The 16,154-nt window shown below is 47.6% G+C and overlaps 1 protein-coding gene across 3 annotated transcripts in view; it reads right to left on the bottom strand.

The window, feature by feature from the left end:
• The window catches only part of MAMLD1 (mastermind like domain containing 1), a 135,757-nt gene that overhangs the window by 115,979 nt on the left and 3,624 nt on the right, over nucleotides 1-16,154 (bottom strand). The window contains exon 1 of one of the 3 annotated variants that reach the window (XM_075573290.1): nucleotides 9,098-9,631. The exons of 1 other annotated variant lie outside the window; for it this stretch is intronic. The gene's annotated coding sequence lies outside the window, so the exon portion shown is untranslated. Of the gene's footprint in view, nucleotides 1-9,097; nucleotides 9,632-16,154 lie in introns of those variants that run through there. One more of the 3 variants, XM_075573291.1, reaches the window with a different exon arrangement.

Below are 16,154 nucleotides of genomic sequence, written 5' to 3'. Positions count from 1 at the left end.
AAATTGCCTCAAATAAACAGCAATTAAACAAGGGCTATTAATTAGCTGATAAGGACAGCTCCGGCTAGCTAGATATTCAAATTGTAAGCTGCCTGATTGTATGGATTTTAGCTAGTGGACGTCCTTTATAAGAAGCCAACAATGGAAGAGATCATTATGCAATTATAGGAAATAAGGCAGCTGAACCGCTGATCACATCTCAGCTCGGAGAACAATGCTACTTACTATCCCTCGGTATTTATTTCCCTCTGATGAATGGAAGTGAAGCGCAGGTATATATATATATATATATATATATATGTGTTCTTGTACACAATAAAATGATAAACCTGGTTTGGGATACAGATTGTGTTCTTTTTTATAATAGACATGAGATGTTGTAACTTCTCCGGTGCCGCAGAGCCCAGCGGTGGAGCAAAGTGCTGCAACCGCCTCCAGCACAGGAATAGTTAATGAAATGGTTTCCTTTTTAACTCCTTGTTTGCCAATGGGTTAATACCAACCCTTCTATCATCAGCATTTATACTGATATTATATGAATGGACATCTGTCCATTCATAACTACACTGTACGCTAGCTACCAAGATCCTTTTTTTATATTATTACCAGAGGAATAATAAATAGGATTAAACATAAAATCTGATACCTTCAGACTGTATGGGCGGGTTGTGGTATATTGGTTAAAGTGGTTTATAATACACACACTTGTGGGTTTCCCCACTGTCACTGGACAAACTCCCTTTCTCCGGGTTTCCCAGTTTATCCACCTGTAAGTGGGTAATACTAAATAGTCACGGGCACTTTCCTCCCCTCGAAGCATCAGGAATTCAGCCCAGAGGTGTCTGCAGTACAGCTCTGAAACTTCCAGGTGCAACATAAATACAAGATGTTACTCAACACAAGGATTTCGTTACAAAAGATATTTACCATGACCCTTTGCAGACGCACTTACCAGAACACTCTCCTACTGTCCCTGTAAGTTCTCCCTACTTACCACTTAGATTGTAAGCTCTTCGGGGCAGTGACTCTTTTTCCTAATGGTACTTTTAATGTTTGAAGCGCTTCTTACCATTATATATCTCATTCTGCCACGTGTATTACTGCTGTAAAGTGCTATGCACATGGATGGTCCTATACAAATAAAGATGTGTGTACAAAAGGTAAAAAAAAAAAAAACCAGCACACCAATTGGTACAATAAATGCGTCTTTACTAGCTCAACGTTTTGACCTCCCAATGGAGGTTCCATTGGGCAGCCGAAATGTTGAGCTAGTAAAGACACACATTTATTGTAACATTTGGTGTACACACACACACACACACACACTAAAGTGAGAGTAAAGAGGGTTAAAAAAAAGACAGCACACTTCCATCTGCTTTTTGGTGAACACGTCCAGTACCATGTGAAAAAGGTGTAGTAATTAGAGGTTAAGGTAATCAATCCCTTGCTGACAGCACAGCTGTGTCCTCTGAACAAAACAGGACACTAAGCAAACCAGACATAGACATATGCACAAGGAATATGGCAAACTGGAAACACACCCACCACCCCCCTCCCCCGTGTGACCAAATCCACGTCCGCCATATATATATATATAAAATAATTTAGAGCACATTCTTCCTAGTAACACAAATTGAACATTTAAAGCCTTAATGAACACTGTTTACTATACATGAAAATGCAATTACCTGAATATTTGGAATCCTATTTTCATGTAAAGCGTAAAAGAAGAATACTGCGAGTAATCCACTGTATATTGCATAGCATCATCATCATCCATTCTGTGAAAGGATGCATCTTTCCAAGAGCTAGATATGTTGTAACAACTAAACTATATGATTCAGAGCCATTACTGTAACACTGGAACCCAGTATTTTTGGTTAAGGAGTCCTATAATTATATGATGAAATTCTGAGGAACCCCAACCTGCTATAAATGTGTCTGAGATCGGATGTATTGTATGGAACCCCAACCCTCTCTAATAGCGCGTCTGAGATCAGATGCATTGTAAGGAACCCCAACCCTCTCTAATAGCGCGTCTGAGATCAGATGCATTGTAAATTCTTCTGTATTTGGTCCAATTTTCAATTGACCTGAAAATCCAGGGAACCCTTTAGGGATGTCAGTGAAACACATGGAGTTCCCTAGGAACCTCTGTTGAAAACCACTGTTCTAACCCATCAGTGTCTCCATTTGTAGGGAAGAGCAACCACCAAATAGACACATTCAGAGATCCTTTTGTGCATTATATGTCCCAGAGCCCTCTAACCTGCTTAATCTCCATTAGGATAAGCCAACACTGTAGTAGTGGGATCATCATTGCATATTTATCAGCAGTTAGTAGACATTAGGGTTGAGTGGAGAGGACCAGCTTCTCAGCTGTTTGCATAGCTCCAACGTTGTCCATGAGGTTCCCTTCTAAGTAATGTGATTTGCAGGCTCCAACATGGTCATGTTTGGTGCCATTTATGCAACATCTCGTTTTCCAGGAAACCCAGGGTACTTCCTGCCGATTTAACCCTTTTAACAAAACGTAATGAGACACTTGAGATTGCAGAACACTCGTCCTCCTTACATGGTCCCGGGAACTGGCTGCGTAAGCTCGGCCCAGCATCGGGCGCCAAGGTCAAACGAATGTGTGCGTTTTAATTACCGAGCGGTAACAATGAAACATTATCCAGTGAATGAATGGTACATTTCACCTAATGAGATCTTGTTGTGTATAAGAAAGGATGACTTCTGGGGGACGGGGGAAGGGAAATCGGAAGATGCATCAAAGTAGCTTCTCCCACCGCAGCTGATACCACCAACACTCAAGAGAAAGTCAAGGGAAAAAAAAAAACACAGTAATGCAGTTAGCAGCCTCCCCTGCCGAACTAATCCATATCTGGTCTATAAAAAAGGCTCATCGTCTGCCTGACACGGTCTGAATTCTGCAATATCTGTTACACTGATGGTTAAAAAAATGGGTGCAATCCTCAATACCTTATTAAAAATAGAAGAAAATAGGCGTTTTGTTACGAATTTTGCTAATCCTTTTTATGCTGTCCTCAGGGATCCTTTTCTTTAAGCCGCAGCACTGCAGAGATATCCGCACATGCAGTATATGACTTGGCATCATTCCTGGGAGAGGGTTGGATACATTTGATGATGCCCCCTGTATTTACTACCCCACTTGCTAGTATCAATCAACTAGCTCACTTCACTCCTTCAGGGGGCCAGCAGCGCATTGATCTGCAATGTGTTGCAAGCCCAGATGCTGAAGGAGTTGGCTGAAAAAGCTGCGGGGGCCCCTGGAGCGCCCCCCCGTGTTATTTCAGCTCCGGGTACCGTCTGGTGCCAGAGATACTGATCGGTAAAAGCAGTGCACTCCTGTCACCGCCTGGGGAAAGAAAATGGCAGCTTAAAGCGGTGTGTGAGGAGGGGGGGAGGGGGGAAGGGGGAGGAGGGGAGGGGGGGGGAAAGGGGGCGGGGGGAAGGGGGGAGGAGGGGGGGAGGGAGGGAAGGAAGTCTGCTTCTTTAAAAAATGACTGAATGGTGAAGATGAAAAAGCCCAGATGACATTGTACATGAGCAGGATGCAGAAGGCAAGAGAAATGCCTGCAACTCACACAGCAAAGCAGGCGGCACGTGCATTATTAATGAAGCCGCACAGGCTACACAAAAGGTCTTTTTATAAACAGTATTTAGCAGAAGTGTATCTACACTGGGCCATTGAAAGCAGCAATTCTACCCCTCCCCCAAGCCTATAGGAGTAACTACATACATACATAGCGTGTCACAGCAGTAATACACGAGAAACAATATAACACATAAATGGGAAAAAGTGCTTCAGACAAAAGCAACCCCCCCCCCCCGCGGGGCCATGTTCTTTTTGAAAAAAAAGGTTAGTGTTAAAAACACGATTTTCTTAAAATCTCTCACGTCTGAGGTTACCATGGTAACCTTGAGACTGCACTGGGCTTTGGGGAGAGCTTCATTTTAACCTCCTGCTCACTCCATGTTTAAAACGCTTAGATCTCCTGATTGGAGCATCGGATTTTAAAATGTCAAAACGGTGTTGGAAAGGGCAAGAAAAGATCTCTATACAGAACCCCCCCCCAAAAAAAAACAAAAGAAAACAATGGGTGATCCCTAAGAAAATTGGTGTGTTTAACCCTTTAATGTGCGGGTAGCCCGGTAGCATGCTTGCCCCTCCAGGTCGTGAACACGATTGCTCCCATGAAAACCAGCATGATGTACCCTGTATGTACACCATAATTCCCCTGAAGTGCCAGGCTTTATGATGCTTTTTTTTTTTTTTTAAAAAAGAAAATAAATGAATAATATCTAGGTTTTAAACGTAGCTGTTCCATGGTAAACAAATACTTTGTGTGTGCTTTTACAATCTTTATCTAATGTCTTTAGGTGATAAGGCTGTGTCCTCAACAATAGGGGTGAACTGTTGTCTTGTATTGCCCACTGGTTGCATAGCAATTATGATGTCAGAGATACATAGAAATAGCTCAGTGGCTTAAATTCAGCATATTCACCAAGATACAAAACAGTAAAAAAAAAAAGAAGTTATTTTAAGGGCAATTTCATCTTCCCAAGGAAGCCGATTACGTCGATAAAGTTGTTTATGTTAAAGGAAGATGACGCAGTGTACCGAACGCAAACCACTTACATTAAATAGAAATATGTCTATTTCTGCTCCTCAGTATAGATTCCTGAGTACTTACACGACATGGCTTATCTATGGCTTATTTTTGTTGCTTTCAGGGCAGAGCACCTACAGAAGTGTCCAACTCCAGTCCTCAAGGACCGCCAACGGGGACGTTTTCAGGATATCCCTGCTTCAGCACAGGTGGACCAAATCAGTGGCTCAAAATTGAGCCACCTGCGCTGAAGCAGGGATATCCCGACAACCTGGCAGCCCTTGAGGCCTGGGAGTTGGCCACCCCTGACCTAAAACTGTATTTATATTTAAAAACGCTGCCTCTTTGCAGACATCAGATCAAGCAGCCATACGCGACAGATGGGTTATCGACACTTGCCGATTGCAGAGAGAAAGGTTACGCGGAACGGAGGATTGGCACCTTTCAATCATTCCCAGTCATTGTTGACATGCAGCCGGTCAATATGTAGAAGCTCGCATAGCTCTCACACACAATAGAACACTAAGGCCGAGTCCATAGACGGACAGGCCGTGCTGAGGCGTGCGGACGCTCCGCGCTGAGCCCCTGCATCCTCAATGAGGATGCCTTGAGAGGGGGCTCACGCGAGCGTCCGCAGGCGTGCTAACGAGATGGAGGTTTCAGCCGAGCGCCAAGCTGTTTTTCAGCGCGCTGTCGGCTGAAAAGCTCCAATCACAGCACAGCAGTGTCGACGTCACGGCGCCGTGACGTCGACGTCAGTGCGTCGCGAGCGATTGGCCCAGCGACGTCACTGCCCCGCCTCCAACCACCTCCCCCCGGCTCCGATCGCGCCCGCTGGCTCGCCTGTATGGGCATGAAATCGCCCAGATTTCAGCAGGCGAGCCTCAGCGTCAGCGCGGCTCGCCTCACCCCTCTATGGCCCGGGCCTAAGTAGCAAGCCGGGAGCATGTACATGTCTGAACATCATATTAAAACTAACCGCAACAGCCAAGCCGTCGTGAAACATATGTAACGGCCATGTGTGACTTTTTTTTTTATGACATGTGTGACGTTTGGCTTAAATTGAGTCCTTCCTTTTGACAGAGATTGTTTTCATGCATCAGCAGCCTTGCCAATTTTCAATAAGCCGAGACTGTTCTCTCTCTCGGAGTGTTCATTCATTGATGGGGAAGATTTGGCCAGTTCTGGTTTTTGCACTAACCATCCCCGATTCAAAAGCTGGCCTGGATGTGTAAACCAGGCGTCATCACTGACCAGCCCATCTTGGACATAGGCGTGACTGCTGGAGCAAATTGCAAAGCGCATGCATTTTTCCTTTAAATATATATTTTTTTAACAGAGGTGAAGCAGGGGGTCTCCAGAGCTGAACCCCATTCATTTCAACTCTGGGGACCCCCCTATTTCCCGAGATAGAGACCTCCAAAAGGGAGTGCCGGTATCTCGGCAAAGTTTAAAGCCCTCTGTCACGTGGGCCAATAGGAAGCCTCATCGGATGACATCACAGCTTCCTATTGGTCCGCTGGGCGCGGGAGCTTTGAAACGCCGGCATTATGTGAACCATGCTAACTGAACGGCGTGTCTACCAGCACCCCGTATGGAGGTAAGTATCTCTGGAAGCATGTGGTCCCCGAAGCTGAAATTAATGGGGCTCAGCTCCGGAGACCCCTGCTTCCAACCGGTTAAAAAATTTTTTTTTTTTTTTTAAAAAAAAAGCAACATTTTTTATTTAAAGCGTCCTCTTGGATTGCCTCTAATGTAAGTATATTGTCAAACCCTATTTATTTCAGCGACCGAACCAGGTCATTCCAACTAATCTCATTAAAAAGGAGAATTCAATGATTGCAAGTATTTTTTGCTAGCAGGGACTTTTTACCAACACGCCCAAAGCCCGTTGTCTAACTTTATTTTATAGGCTACACGAGGCGCTCTGCTGCGTTTTAGTTCCCTTTATAGCCGAAAAGATAGAACAACGGTTCTGTGATACAGATAAAGGAACACTGAAAAATAAACTTACAGTTGACTGGTGCTACCTAGGTTACGTCTCAATAGCATTAAATCCGGTATATTATTAAGAGAGGTGTATGATGGGAATTGGTTTATTGTGCTGATCCATAGTAACCAACTCCTGTTCGCCCCATCATTTATCTGCCCAGCCGGTGACATATGGGTTTGTCTATTCACACTCTCAGCGTTCTGTCTGCTCCAACAAACACTTTGCCTTTTCTGCTTGGATAAGGAGATTTTTTTTTTTAGTTACATCCATTATGTGTGTATCAACATTTATGGCAGCAAGATAATTGCCAAAGAGCTCAAGGGGATAAAAGCTCCCTCTTTATAACATAAGCCCCCTGAAAAAAAAAAAAATCAATATTAATATGAATTACGCCAACGCCAAGCTCTGGTTTCGCCGCTGCTCGGAGTCTAAAACACACAACAGAACAAAGATACAGAAGGAAAATATAAACCCTGATAGATGTTGAAATAAAAGGCGATACACAGAGCAAGAAGTCAGTGTCATAATGATCGGTCGTGTTTCACAGTAGACAGGGCAGCACAAACCCTTCAGATGTGCAATCATGTTCAAGAGGATTCATTCATAGTATACTATACAGAAGAATACACGGTATGTACACAGGAATGGAAACCAATGTACTGTCCCATGGCTTCGGTTGCGGTGTGGATGGATCTCCGCCCGGTGTCATGATGCGCATGCGTGGGGCCTTTGTTGCAAAGTTATTTTTCAGTTTCCCTATTGCAAATACCTGAGGGGAATTCTCACACTCGCGGCTGTCCGGTTTTAATGAAAAAAAAAAAAAAAAGAAATGACTACAGTTTTGACCTCGCTGATCTCGCGTCAAACAAAAATCGATGGGAGATTTTCTGTTGATAGAGTAGGAGATTCTGTGCGACCTATAAAAATCGGTAATACCATGCAAAATCCCGCATTCAACACCGCCGGGGTCAGAGAAAGCAGGCATCGTTTATGCAATGTATACCCTTCCTTTCCTGGTACATGAAAGGGTTAACTTTGTCCTACACTGGACAGCAATGTGTACACTGCCACACAAAGAAATGTTCAGACCAAGGAGCTTGCAATCTAAAAAAAACTTGCCCGAGACATGCCTCAGGGTTGGCATTTAACCTTTGATCTCTCATGAGTGCAGGCTAAGCACTGCAAGAGTTCCGTTATCATATAGGCTGGAGAATGTGGTCAACCTTATTTTAAGAAATAATTCATTACATATATATTACTTTTTCTCCCAATGGGACTCCAAGCGCTTCACAATTACAGTATAGGAATGTGTACAGACAACCCCCCAGCCAAGGTGAGCTTACAATCTATACTGCTGGTGACTGAGGCACAGGGAGATAAAGTGACTTACCCAAGGTCACATGGAGCCGACACCGGGAATTGAACCAGGCTCCCGGTATTCAAACTCAGTGTTGTTGTTTAGTGTCAGGGTCTTTACTCACTGAGCTGCTCACACTTGCTATTTTTTAGTATTTGAGAGCCTTTAAGTGTTTAAAGCCCCCCCCCCTCCCCTCCCCCCTCCTCCCTCCTCCCCTCCCCTCCCCCCCCTCCCCCCCTCCCCTCCCCAACCTATATATGTGTTTAAATCATATAGGACCTTTTTGTATATACATCAAAGAGCCAATTTTGCCAGAGTTACCCTCCAGCTGCGGAGGTTGCCATGGTAACCTTTAGAGCGCACTTGGTTCGCAGGAGAGATACATTTTAACCTCCCGGTCACTTAATATTTCAAACGCGGATCTCCTACACAATAGAAACGGCAAAAAGAGATCTCTTAAAGCAAGTAAAAAATGTAATGCGTCTCCCCCCAAAAAATGCCGATCAGTGCGGACGGCTGCTATAAAGAGGCAATCCAAGCCATGTTTTTCTTCAATACAGGATTTAAGCAGGGGGGGTGGGGGGGAGGTCTCCGCTCCAGAGTGGAACCCCATTAATTTCAGCTCCAGGAACCCCCTGCTTCCGGAAATACTTAACGGGTGTCGGTAGCCACTCCAGGGTTCACATTATGGCTGCTGTTCAAATCTCCCGCGCCCTACAGGACAATAGGAAGTCATGATGTCATCCAGTCCGGCTTCCTATTGGCCCTTGTGACCGTGGGCTTGAAGCTGCAGGAGATACCGACACCCCCTAAATATCTCCAGAAGCAGGGGGTTCCCGGAGCTGAAATTAAAGGGGTTCAGCTCAGGGACCCCCCTTCAAACCTGAATTTAGAAAATGAGGGTGGGGTGCACGCAACATGGATTGCTTCCTTTAAATAACTCCCGCTGCTGTAATACACATTCCAGATTAGGAAAATAAATTAACAAGAATTCAGAGTGGGGTATTTCAGGCTCCAGCTCAGACTCGAACACACCGAGCGTTAGAAAACCACAACTATTTTAACCAGTCTCACTTTCTGGGAAAAAGCTGGAAGTTGCGAGACACTGACTTTGCGATACCTTGCTTGTTTTCCACCTCTCAGCAACAGGCTCTTTCCTGGATGAGCTCAAAACTCAGTGACCTCCCAGCCTCAACCCACACAACCCATCTGTGTCACCGGCAACGTCAGCGGCAGGAAAACATTACAACTCAACGTTGCTAGTGATTTCCCAGTGTAGCTTGGAATATTCTGGTCTACCTCCGATTGCCCCATTAAAAATCGGCACTGCCCACGGGGAAACACGGCTAATGATCTATTCAGAGGGTACAATGTCGGCAATTATTACATTAAATAAAAAATTTCCCAGAATCCCTGGCTGCAGTGGAAGCACTGTATGCCAAGAGATAATGGGGAAAGGCAGGGTTGCAGACCTGTCTGATACGTGTGAATGTGCTTACAAGAGTGATTTTTATTTGCTGTACATTGTGTGGTGGAGGGTTTTTTATCACTCACTTCTGTTTTTTATCAACCATAACTTATTTAATGTGTGGTTTACTATTAGGGTAGCCAGGTGGCTTCCCCACAAATACTGGACACAATGGTGAAAGGTGCGATGCTCTATACACACACACACCTCTCTCTCAACGTGGTTTCCTCTTCCCTTTGTCCCCAGGCACCTAACATCCTGATTGGATGCTGCTGGGTAAGGCCTCGTTCATAGTGCATGCTCACGCTCGCTACCGGGTGACGTTGAGCGCACCCGATACCTGCACTGCAGGCAGATGGTGAAAGGGATGCGTTGAGGAGGCGTCATGTCACGTGAGCGGTTCGCCCTCATTGGCTGAACCATTCGTGTGACGCGGCCGCTGCGCAGCCAAATCGAAAATCTTTTTGAGAAAAGCTTGCGCGGTCGCTCTGCAGCACTCGCGAACTATGTGCAGCTGCATTGAATTACATTAATTTGTTCCGGCATGGCGTCACGCGCCGCGAGTATAATCACGGCCTAAAGCTGCCAATCAGGATGGAGGAAGCTGCCCAGCCCCCTAGCAATAGGCCTTCTCAGGGCTAATCCCGTGCCATCCCCCCCCCCCACCCCACCCAAGCTGCTCAGGTCACTATGTCCAGAGAGGTAATACCAGACATGTACATGCCCAGTATTACCTCTAACATTTTACTGGACAGTGTCCAAATACAGGACAGTCCGGTTCAATACTGGACACCTGGCAACTCTTATTTACTGGCTATGCACTTCTGTAATCCAGGCTGTGCAGAAAAGCTGTGTTATGCGGCAGGCACGGTTCAGTTATTCTTTAACTTGCACCCCCGTCCCCCTTTTTTTCCAGCTTTGGGGTACCCCGGATACCATCATGTAAGAAAAATGTTGGAAGGGCAGAAATGAGTGGGGCATGGGTCTTATTGCCTGGCTGATTACATGGTCCATAATACCATCGCTCCCAGATCTCTGTCAGAAGCCGCTGTTTGAAGACTTTTGGTCAAATCGACACTTTTGTGGTTTGGGGCTTTTTTTTCCCTGCAAAGTCATTACTATTTCATTCTCAACAAAAACAGATAAAAGTGCAGGACACAAAACGCATCGGATACAAATGATTTTTAGGACCCAGTGGGGGAAAGAAAATACGATCATTTTTCACGGGGCTGAGATCCGGATCATTTTGATGAGCGGTTTGCGGGACAGCTGATCACCCTAATGACAGCAGCGCGTGCAAAAACCAGTTGTAAAGTTGAGTGACTAAACGCTTTAGGTTGTGTAAGGCAAGAAGTGCTTTCGATTTCATGTCGGTTGCTGTTCCCCTTATATTGGAACATCATTTCCTTTTTTAAGAATATACAGTCCTACACCAGAACATTAGGAAAATCATTTTATCACCTTACTCTTTCTGCACGAATCCCCTTTAGCTGCATTGTGTTACTGCCTGACTGGTATGCAACTGGTTTACCAACTGGTAAATAAAGGGTTAATGCTACTTGTGCGCACGCTCGGTACAGCATTTCAAACTTTCCCCAAGAGGGTATATCTAATACAGGGGTAGCCAACTCCAGTCCTCAAGGGCCACCAACAGGTCAGGTTTAACAGATATCCCTGCTTCAGCACAGGTGGCTCATTCGAAGACTGAGTCACTAAACTGAAGCAGGGATATCCAGTAAACCTGACCTGTTGGTGGCCCTTGAGGACTGGAGTGGGCCACCCCTGTCTTAGTACATGCATTTCAGCTTTCTCCAGCACTCAACAGGTTAAATAGCCAGCGACCCCTCTAAACAAGGGACACAGCTAATTATTTACTGGGGGAGCAGATCTGGAGAGAAGCTGCCTCCCTGTGAAGGAAACAAGCTGATTAGCTGGTCTTACTGCCAGCAAGAACAGCTAGTCACTCCTGCAGGTTCAAGGCCATTTCAGCTCCCCTCTTGAAGACGCCATATGTTACATCTCCCACATCAGCAGCTTTGGTTTCCCATAATCTCCCTCCAAAAGAAAAGTACGGGGGAGGGGGGGGGGGGAGGGGAGGGGGGGAGGGGAGGGGGGGAAGGGGGGGGGGAGGGGGGGGAGGGGAGGGGGGGGGGAGGGAGGGGAGGGGGGGGAGGGGAGGGGGGAGGGGAGGGGGGGGGAGGGGGGGGAGGGGGGGGAGGGGAGGGGGGAAGGGGGGGGGAGGGGGGGAAGGGGGGGGAGGGGGGGGAGGGGAGGGGGGGGGAGGGGGGGGAGGGGAGGGAGGGGAGGGGAGGGGGGGGAGGGGAGGGGGAGGGGAGGGGGGGGAGGGGGGGAGGGGGGGAGGGGAGGGGGGGGGAGGGGGGGGGAGGGGGGGGAGGGGAGGGGGGGGGAGGGGGGGGGAGGGGAGGGGGGGGAGGGGGGGAGGGGAGGGGGGGGAGGGGGGGGAGGGGGGGGAGGGGGGGGGGAGGGGGGGAGGGGGGGAGGGGGGAGGGGGGGGGAGGGGGGGGAGGGGGGGGAGGGGGGGGGAGGGGGGGGAGGGGGGGGAGGGGGGGGAGGGGGGGGAGGGGGGGGAGGGGGGGAGGGGAGGGGGGGGAGGGGGGGGAGGGGGGGGGAGGGGGGGGAGGGGGGGGGAGGGGGGGGAGGGGGGGGAGGGGGGGGGGGGAGGGGGGGGAGGGGGGGGAGGGGGGGGAGGGGGGGAGGGGGGCAAGATTGGAAAGGAATACAAGGGTGGGATCATTAGGGGGGCAGTAACCTTGGTGGTGTACAGCTGCATTATCCTGTACACATTTCAGACACCCTGTATGTGTAAGCAGACATTCAATCTGTGCGTGCTCTGTACTTTCCTGCTGCATTACGCCAGCCGTCCCTCTAGAAAAATGGACTTATTTAGATTTGTATGCATGGAAATAGTCAACAGTGCCGTTTATTACACACGTGTCATTCTTAGGCCTCGGGCATGGTCAGCGCTTACGCGGTCAGCGCTTACGCGCTCAGCCGTGCTGAGGCGCGTTTGCACTTACCTGTGAGCCCCTACAGCCGCAATGAGAGCGGCTTTAGTAGGGGCTCGCCTACGCTTCCGCAAGCGCGCGGAAGCGTAGGTCTTAGGTAATTTTTAAAATCATGCGCTTGCCGGAGCGCAGGGCCGGTCACATGAGCGGTTCGCCCAATGAGGGCGAACCAGCTCCGTGACGTCACCGGCACGCCCCCGACACGGCCCCTGACGGCGCGCTGTCTAAGGCCAGGGAAAGCACCCGCTTTTCCGGAGGCTCAGCGCGGCCGCCGGATCCCTGGACGAGGCCTAGAGAGCGGACACCGCAATGGTTTTAGTTTGGCGGATCAAAATAATCAAACAAAATCTGTAGACGAGAATACTACAAAGAGAAACATGGAAAACCCCATAAAAAGCTTGGTTATAATATCATCGTCCATCCTTTTAAATGACGGCCAGTGCTGCCACACTTAATCTGGTGCCTCGAATTCAAGCCAGGGGCGGCCACTTCCAGTCTTCAAGGGCGACCAACAGGTAAGGTTTGCAGGTTCAGCAAAGGTGGCTTAATCTTCAACTCAAGCAGGGATATCCTGAAAACCTGACCTGTTGGTGGCCCTTGAAAGCTAGAGTTGGCCCCACCCCTGGTTGAAACGGTATAGTATATTGAGTTTGCCAACGGTTGTGTACGCAGCCGACGTATGAATGACTGAGAAAGGGTCACTCGCCCGGATAAAGATGTATTAGAACTCCGCTCAGCTCGCATGTACCCGCCGGAGCTGCCGTGGTAAGTCACTCCATTGTAAAATAAAAGTCTTATGCAACAGACATGGAGCCGTGCCATGAGCGGTACAAGACAACGGCATGACCACAGCAGCAGGAAACGGGTAAGGAAATAAGCCTATTTGTGGCGAGAGAGCCTATGCAGTCGCTTGTGTCATTAGTGGCGTGTTAACCCCCAACACCCTAGGTGCCCGGACGGCAATCGCCAAGAAATGCGTTCGCAGGCCCCGTCAGACAGGGAAAATGGGCGACATTTACTTCTGTCCCGTAGAATAGCACTGTGCCAGGGAGGGGACAGAAGGGTAACATTGGTGACATTTTCCTCCTCTTTATGTTCAAAGCCTTTGTAGTGGTAAATAATAAAAATGCAGAAAAGTTTGAGCTGGTTGCAAATTGTTTGGAGGGGGAAAGGAGGGGGGGGCGCGCGCAGGGGTCAGGAGGGGGAGGGGGTGCAAGATCAAACATGCTTCTCCCCCCCCCCTCCCCTGCACATTTTCTCATGCAAATCTGCTTTTGCTGGTGACTGAAGCAGACAGGGGGAGGGCAGTATTCAGAGGGGGGGGAATCTCAAAAGACTTTCCCCAGTGTCATGGAAACAGAGAGGATCACAGCCTACATTTTAAAAACAGAATATATACAAACATATAGATCACCCAGAAAGGGTGGGTATCGGTAACCTGCCTTTATGTCAATATCAGCCTCAGAGGAAGAGAGTCGGTAACCCTTTCAGGGCAGGGGGCCAGCTGGAAGTCCCAAGTTTGCCAAGCAAGTTTGTGTTACTCTTCTTAGGAAACTGAAACCAATGATAGGGTTCTCTCTAAAGGGATAAACTGCGATATAAAAAAAATCTACTCAGCATTACTAAATTATACTGTATTATGAATTAAATAGAAGTAGTCGTGTTAATCCAGTTGCGATAAAATGAACACGTACTTCAGTATTAGGCAATAGTTTTTTTTGTTCGGACTAACAATAGTAAAAAAAATAATAATAAAAAATAAGTATTCCCCATTACTGAATTACTCAAATGATATTGCAACGTTACTTTGTATACGTGACACGGAGTGTGTCATGCCTCCCTTTTGTGTGTTTTGCAGGACTGACCCGTCACCTCTTCTGTACCCCCTTTCCTGTTTTGTCCACTGTCAAAGAGGGGACGTGCGTAAGTAAGGCAACTAAAAGTTACTTTTTGGAGTTTGAAGTTTAATGTTTTGTTTTTCTAGGTAAGAGAAATAGAAAAAAAAGTGTTCTCACAAAAAGAACTATAGCCTGATCTGTCCAGTTACAGTTCGTTTGATCACGATTTTTTTTTGATTTTTTAAACCAGACCATATTTTTATCCGGGGGGATACAAAATGGCCATATGCTCACGTCTGCTCTCGCAGCCAATAAAAAGTTGCAACATTGTCAGGAGAGGACGTGTTTGTGACACTAAATATCTTGTGAACTGGAGGATCCCCGGATGTCGAGGAACCACAGGTCAGTGATGGGGGACCCCTGCTTTAATGTGCCCGGTACAGCACGGGCCCTGGCACAACGCGGGGGAAATGCTCGGGTTTCAGGGCAGAGCACGGCCCGATACAAACTTGCATCAGCTGGGTGCAGGGTTGCCACTTTCTACCGAAGGCCAACCCGGAGAATAATGTAAAAAAATTATTCTTACGTGGTGCGGCGGCGCCTCCCGGCATCCTCCTGCAAGTCCCCCTCCAACTGCAGTGAACATGGCTGCGCGGCGTCAAATGATGCCACGTTGCCATGACAACGGGACACTACCCAGAAGTGCCCAAAACCCGAAGTCTCCGGGTCAAACCCAGAGAGGTGGCAACCCCCGGCTGGTTGGCGGTGACAGTCATCTGATCACCGCCGAAGCGCTCACACAACCGCAAATGTCAGAGGTCCAGTGGCACTCTGCTTGACCTCAGGCACCAAAAAGGTTATTAAAGTGGCTTTAAAAAAATAAAAAATTGTCGTGGTACGGTGTCTGCTTTTTTTTGGAGATTTATGCCACATCTATGCAATTATACTGGAAGGGGGAGATCCTTCCAACAATATAAATCAATAAAGTAGTGGTACTCTGCACCTCCTACTGTGACTGCATGTTCAGGCGACTCATTGCTTGGCTCCGCCTTGGGCTATACAATAAAAGTGTATTAAAAAACACACAAAGTGTCTCTCTGATATAGCGTCAGAAGGCTATCTGCAAAGAAACAAAAGCCACCATCTAGTTTTTTTTTTCTTTCTTCCTTTTCCGTGACGGCCCAGCCTGTTTTCCATGGGAGTGCAAATAAGCTTCAACTTTCCACATACAGACAAGAGGGATTAACTGCAGGACGCCACACTAACAAAGCCAGGCCTGTGATCCGAGCCTGGCACCGCTGGGACACAGCGTGGGCGGGGGCCAGCGGGTGTGCGCAGGAAACTTATTCAACCTGCCGCACCCCCCCCCCTTATCTTGTGGTGTATGGCACCAACATATTCCACAGCGCAGTACAATGCGGGAGGGCGGACGATACCAGCGTGTCAACAAAAAGGGGACATGTAAGTTTAGACAAACAGACAATGATTTGGCGTGGGAGAAACACACTAAATTGAAGTGCTGGCAGAGTATGAGTTAATAACAGCATGTTTTGTCTATTGAAATATTATTGTAATAGCAATAATTAGGACTTGGTGCATCAATAGATAGACCAGCTAGGTTTTTTTTTTTTTTAATTATTATTACAGAACAAGCAGTCATTGATACTCTCCTGATAAATACACACAGATTTGTAGGTCTTGGGCTGATGAAGCAGTTTTTTTGCTGGCCCGTCTGGAAGCCACTGAGTCAAAGCAGGCGTAGCCAGCTCCACTTCTCAAGGGCCACCAACATGTCAGGTTTTCAGGATATCCTGAAAACCTAACCTGTTGGTGGC

The sequence above is a fragment of the Ascaphus truei genome, chromosome 16 (assembly GCF_040206685.1).
Source record: "Ascaphus truei isolate aAscTru1 chromosome 16, aAscTru1.hap1, whole genome shotgun sequence".
Taxonomy (NCBI): Eukaryota; Metazoa; Chordata; class Amphibia; order Anura; family Ascaphidae; genus Ascaphus; species Ascaphus truei.
This window is presented reverse-complemented; position numbering and strand designations above follow the sequence as displayed.